The sequence below is a fragment of the Narcine bancroftii genome, chromosome 1 (genome assembly GCF_036971445.1).
Source record: "Narcine bancroftii isolate sNarBan1 chromosome 1, sNarBan1.hap1, whole genome shotgun sequence".
Taxonomy (NCBI): domain Eukaryota; kingdom Metazoa; phylum Chordata; class Chondrichthyes; order Torpediniformes; family Narcinidae; genus Narcine; species Narcine bancroftii.
Window position 1 is genome coordinate 10188198 of NC_091469.1, and position 6000 is coordinate 10194197.

Here is a 6000-nt window from a genome sequence, read left to right on the forward strand (position 1 = left end):
CTTTTGCAGTTCTCTGAACTTCGAATCAGATATGAGTAAACATGGGATCCAGATAGTTTGCTGGTAATTAATCTGTCATGTTGTGGTAAAGCAACATCATTCACCAATAGAGACAGAATTAGCGATGTTAACCAGGCTGGACTCGGAGGTTATAATCAGCCCCTGAGTGCCAATGCAGACAGAACAGAAATAAAATCAGCTAGGGCTCCTGGCCTTGCTTGTTGGCCACTAATTGAAAGAAACAATAGATAAAAAGCATTAGGAATGGATCCAAGAACAATCAGGCTTTGCACTGAATGGGTGATTAATCCAAGTATTCATTATTGAAAGTTCAAAGTTCAAATTTATTTTCCAAGTGCATGCATGATATCACATACAACCATGAGATTCCTTTTTTCCAGTGGGCCAGGCGTAATTTCTACTTATTGGTAACTGTAAAATGTACTGAAGAAAGATACTGTCTGCATATAAAAGAGAGAAATGTAAACAAAGAAAAAAATGTTAAAAAAAACCTGACTGTCTAGTACAGAAAAGAATATTCAGTAATTAATAATGAGCAAAGTCCTTAGAATGGCCAAGCTCTTTGAGTTTTGATGATTTCAGTGACAGAATCAAAATCAGAATCAGAATTTATTGTCATGAACAAGTCACAAAATTCATTTTTGTGGCAGAATCACAATGTAAACATTCATCTAAACCACCTTACAAATAATAAATAAGCATGGTGCACGAAAAGTCAAGGTAAGGGAGTGTCTTGGTTCATTGATCATTCAGAAATCTGATGGCAGTGGGGAAGAAGCTGACTTGTGCCACTGAGTGCTTGTTTCAGCCTCCTGTACCTTTTTCTCAATGGTAGCGGAGTGAAGAGATTTATTGAATTCCAGCTTGAATTGCAGCCATCAAGGAGCAAGGTTCTAGTGATTCAGGAAGGTCATCTTGGAGTCTTTTTGAACATATTGGCAATTCAGCTCATTCATGATATGGCATTCCTCATCTGACTATCCCTTTCAGAAAAAGGTATGCTTTGTTCTTTAGGGTGGTTGTCTCCTGTCCATTAATTACTTATTGTTGCCTCACCAAAAAACAGCAAAAAGCATCATCTTTTTTCAAATGAAAGGTCCATTCAAGAGTCTGATAACAGCAAGAAGGAAACTGCCTTTGAATCTGGAGGTTGGTATTTTCAAACTTGTGTACCTTCAACCTGATGGGAGAGAGGAAATAGTATAATTGGTATTGAATGGATCCTTTAATATGTGGCCAGCTTTCTCAAGAGTGGGAGGTGTCGACACAGTTGATGAAGGGGAGTTTGGTTTGATTCTGAGTAGTACTTCCACCTTGCTGTAGTTTCCCTGAGCTTGGTGATGTCAGAGGACCTGAATCTAGAGGTTCTAGTGATTCAAACACTGTCGGAATTTTCCAAGAGGAAGCTCTTGGGTCCTGAGCTTCAAACTAAGGAGTGAACTTTGTCCATATTTGCTCTCTTTTACATGGGATAGACACTTGTAGACATGTTACATCACATCAAGCTGCAAGGTTTTAATCCAGTGGAAAAGGATCCGAGTGAATAGGAACTAAGCTCTGCTCGATGGAGATTAATGCAGAGATCCAAGTGGGCAAGATATGATAAGCAAATGCACCTACACAGGCACTCACATGAGCTTTCAGAAATCCGTGCGCACGCACACAGACACACACACACACACACACACACACACACACACACACACACACACACACACACACACACACACACACACACACACACACACACACACACAGAAACACTTGTAGATTATGTTTGCTCTGGGAAAGAAGTTAAGTACAATGCAAGAGAAACTCAGCAGGCATCTATATAGATCTATATAAAATACACTGTTTGACTTGTTAAGTTTCTCTAGCGTTGTGTTTTACTTCAATCATGGCATCTGCAGACTTTTGTGTTTTACTCTAGAATTACATACCTCAAGGTTCTTCCAGCTTCATTCATTGTCACAGCAAGTGGACAATGTTTGGGGCTGCACATATTAATGGGTCAAGCTCCAAGTCATCATTGATTTATACTAAAGCATGCGAGAAAGTTAACCTTGCATGAATTATCCACAAGATAAGAATCTTCTCCCAACCAGCTCCTGCCACACAGCACAACCCTCCAATAGCACTGGTCCAGAAAATGTGGACCACTTTCTAATAGGAATTGACCTTTCAGAACAGTAGGTATTGATGATGAAGTTTGCCTTCACCAGTACCAGCTTTTAGCAACTGAATGAAAAGTGTTTGAAGATCAAGTCCTAAAACCTCCATAAGCTAATGGTTCACTGGTTCACATTCAAATGTATTATCATCTGACTGTGCATATACAAACAGATGAAACAATGTTTCTCCAGACCATGGTGCACACTCATACATACACGATACACAGCACTGTATATACATGATATATATATATATATATATATATATATATATATGTGCCACATAACGTCCATGGTCCCACAAGGTCATAATAGAGTTCAGAAATACTGATCATAGAATGGGATTTAGTGGACATAACTGGACATAGTGAATGCAACAGCTTCCCACACGCAACACGTATATCTCATGTTTCTTGTATACAGAGCGATTGCACTGCCAGACGTTGTCAATTCCTTTTCTCCCATTGATTGACCTGCTGAGCTCTTGGTGGCAGAGTGTCTGTTGCTCCACTGACCACCAGCGTGATTTCTGGTCTCCTGGGTTCTCTGAGATGCAACAAGCCACTCAACAATCTGATGTGTGCAATCTAGGGTGGGCACACCTGGAGGTGTGCAATTTTCACAAAATGTAATATTTCTCATGTTTTTTTCATTTTACTGAAGTCTTAACAACAATCTTCTGGTGCTATAAATGCTTTGCAATTTTTGATTCATTGTTTGCAAATTATCAGTATAATACTGGTGGTGTGTGAATGGGGAGCTACACTGTAGGTGTTTGACCCTGATTGTCATGTGATGTTGACAATGGACAACTTTTCATTCATGTAACACATTTACAAGTGAAACAGTGTTTCCAAAAAAGGGACATCATTGTGTCTTTGCAAGCTCTTAAATGAGTGACAGAATGAATAAATCAAAAAAGGTAACTACAGTTTGAGAGATTTCTTTATACTGATCACCATCACTTTGGAAAATATTGAAGATTGCTTAATAGTTTCTATCTCTCAAAATGTTAAAATTAAAATGAGATTGTCTAAGAACATACAAAATTAATACCTTTCTCCAAAATTGCAATCTCAGTGAAACCTTGCATGTTTTGGGCAGAGGAGAAAATTAAGAATTGTAATCCAGAATTTTCAGATTTTCCAAGCATTAGAAACTATTGTTTGACTCTTTGGATAACAAGCTGTTGAGCAAGAAAATACAAGTAGATCAGGCAATAAAGAAGGTGCAGCCTTCATTAGGCAGATTATTGAGTAAGAAAGTCATTTTGCACATAACACTTTGTTTCAGCCACATCTGGAGAATTATGTGCAATTCACCTCAAAAAGGAGGTGGAGGTTTTGGTAATGGTAAGAACAGATTTAGCAGGATGCTGCCTGGATTAGAGGATATGATCTATAAGGAGAGGTTAGATAAACCCAATGTTTTCTCTAGAGCACTGGAAGCTGAGGGGAGATGACAGAAGTTTGCAAATTTATGAGAGGCATTGATAGGGTAGAATGCAGATTTGTTTTCCCATTGTAAAAATGTAACATGCAAGAAATCATGCATTTAAGTTGAGAGCAGGTTTGGTAGGGAACAAGTTTGAAGGGTTCAAAGAATGACCGCCCTGAACATGTGGTGGTATTAAACCGTGAATTTTATTTACAAAGGGTAACAAATACTCACAGGATATGCACACCCACATGGAAACTGATTTTTCACTATTGTACAAGTTAAAATAACTACCAACAGCCATAACTACAGAGGGTTAAAACAAATAATACCTGCCATTCCTCCCCTGAAAAGCTTGCATGGCACATAAGTTACAGAAGCTATTTACAAAATTAGTTCAAATGACCCACAATGTTTCCCTTTGAGGTGCATGCTATAGAGAGCCCTACCCATCTATACACCTCCCAATGGATTAGTTCTCCAGCACTGCTCGTGACCCCCAATCTGCAGTGGCTTGAGTAGATATCTCAGAAATTTTGTCAAGCTATGAGCAAAAAGCAGGAAAGAATCTAAATAAAATAGTGGGTGGATGGGCAGGGGGAGGAGGACTGGTTTCTGTTATGCCCCTACCTTGATTCTCTCCCTCTCTTTCCCTATCCCTCTGTCTCCTTTCCTCCAGCTCCCCAAATCAGTCATTCTCCACTCTGAAAGCTATCCCTTTCCCCTATCACTTTCCAGCTCTTTCCTTTTCTGCCCTCCCATCCATATGACCTCCTGCCTGTTGTCCAGTGTTCCTCTCCCCGCTCTGTCTGAAACAACACTTCAAGATTCTTCATCCTTTAATCTTCAGAAGTCTAATTTGTTCTTATGCAGACTCAGGATTCTTGTGGCACCAAAGCTAATCATTCAAACTGTCACTAATTCAAGGACTGTGTCAACTAAACACTTCTTTTACCTTCCTTAACTTAGATCTGGGCCAGCAACAATGCAAAGCATCCTCCACAATTGGCATTCCAGGATTTTCAAAATCTTAGCACATTAGAAGGCCCTTCTGGGCCATGAAAGCCATCCCACTCAATTACAGCCAATTGATCCATATCAACCCCATACATTTTGGAGCGTGGGAGGATACCAGAGCACCCAATGAAAATCTATGCAGGTCACAGGGAGGACACACACACACTCCGCTCAGACAGTACCAGGTATGGCAAACAAGACTCTTCTCAGTCCAAAGGGAGAGTCTTCATAGTTAATTCTGCTTCCAGCTACCCTTCCGTTGGTTCTGTCTAAGACCAGAGCTATAGTGCTGCCATAGTTCACATTAAGACTTACTAGGTATTGATCATTATATATTCTTTGTTCTTGGTTTCAGCATTGTCATCTCAGTAGCAGAGAGTTATCTCAATGCCTGTTGGGATACTTGACCTCTCATCTCTGGCTATAATGTAGACTGTGATGAAAAAGGGGAAATAGTGTCATACTAGCTGGCATAAATATTATAATATTTGATGATTTTTGAGCCCCAATTTGTGAAGGAAAGTAATAGGAGAAGCATGAGCTTTCACCACTAATTTTCATTCTTTTTGTTCCCGACACAATGTAACAGGACTGTTGGAAAATTCAACACAGAACAGGCAACCTCCCCTGATAACAATCAAATTATTGGAGAATAATCCAAAGATTATTTATTCAGTACAATATTGCACATTGGATAAACTCAACATTAATGACAGCAAGACTCTGGGACAGACCCATCTAAAGACTGGTCAACAGAGTGAAAGTGACAAGTTTAAGTTGACATTGACTCAATGGCACAAAACAATCAATGGTCAATGGTTGATGCCTTCTGTAGGAGGAAGGCTCTTTGCAGTGGGATTCTGGAGGGCTAATTTCAAGGTCACTTGCATCAATAATTTTGATGTGGGATTCACAATGAAGATCTTTGCAATGTGCAGAGGAAAGATGAGGGCTGAAAGAAGTGGGCAAAGAAGCAACCAATGAAATTCACTTAAGTGAACTGTGAGACAATCATTTGGAGGAGGACAACAGTGTAATGGAGAAAATAGAACTGTGACGTGTGGAGAATGAAGTGGACTTCAGATTGCATGACCACAGATAAGTGAAGGCAGCAAGATGTGTAGGTACAGTGGTTAAGAAAGCACATGTGATACTTCCCTTTATTAGCCTGGTGATGAAAAATTAGAACAAGAAGATTATCCATATGTTGGATGACCACACAATATCATGACCTGCCCATTAAAAGAATGATGTAATGCCCCTGGAAAGGACATGTAGACTTACCCCAACATGCCACAGTTTTAGCAGAGAACTGATGTAGGAGATATAGCCGATGTGTCCGAGAAGCCTAAAT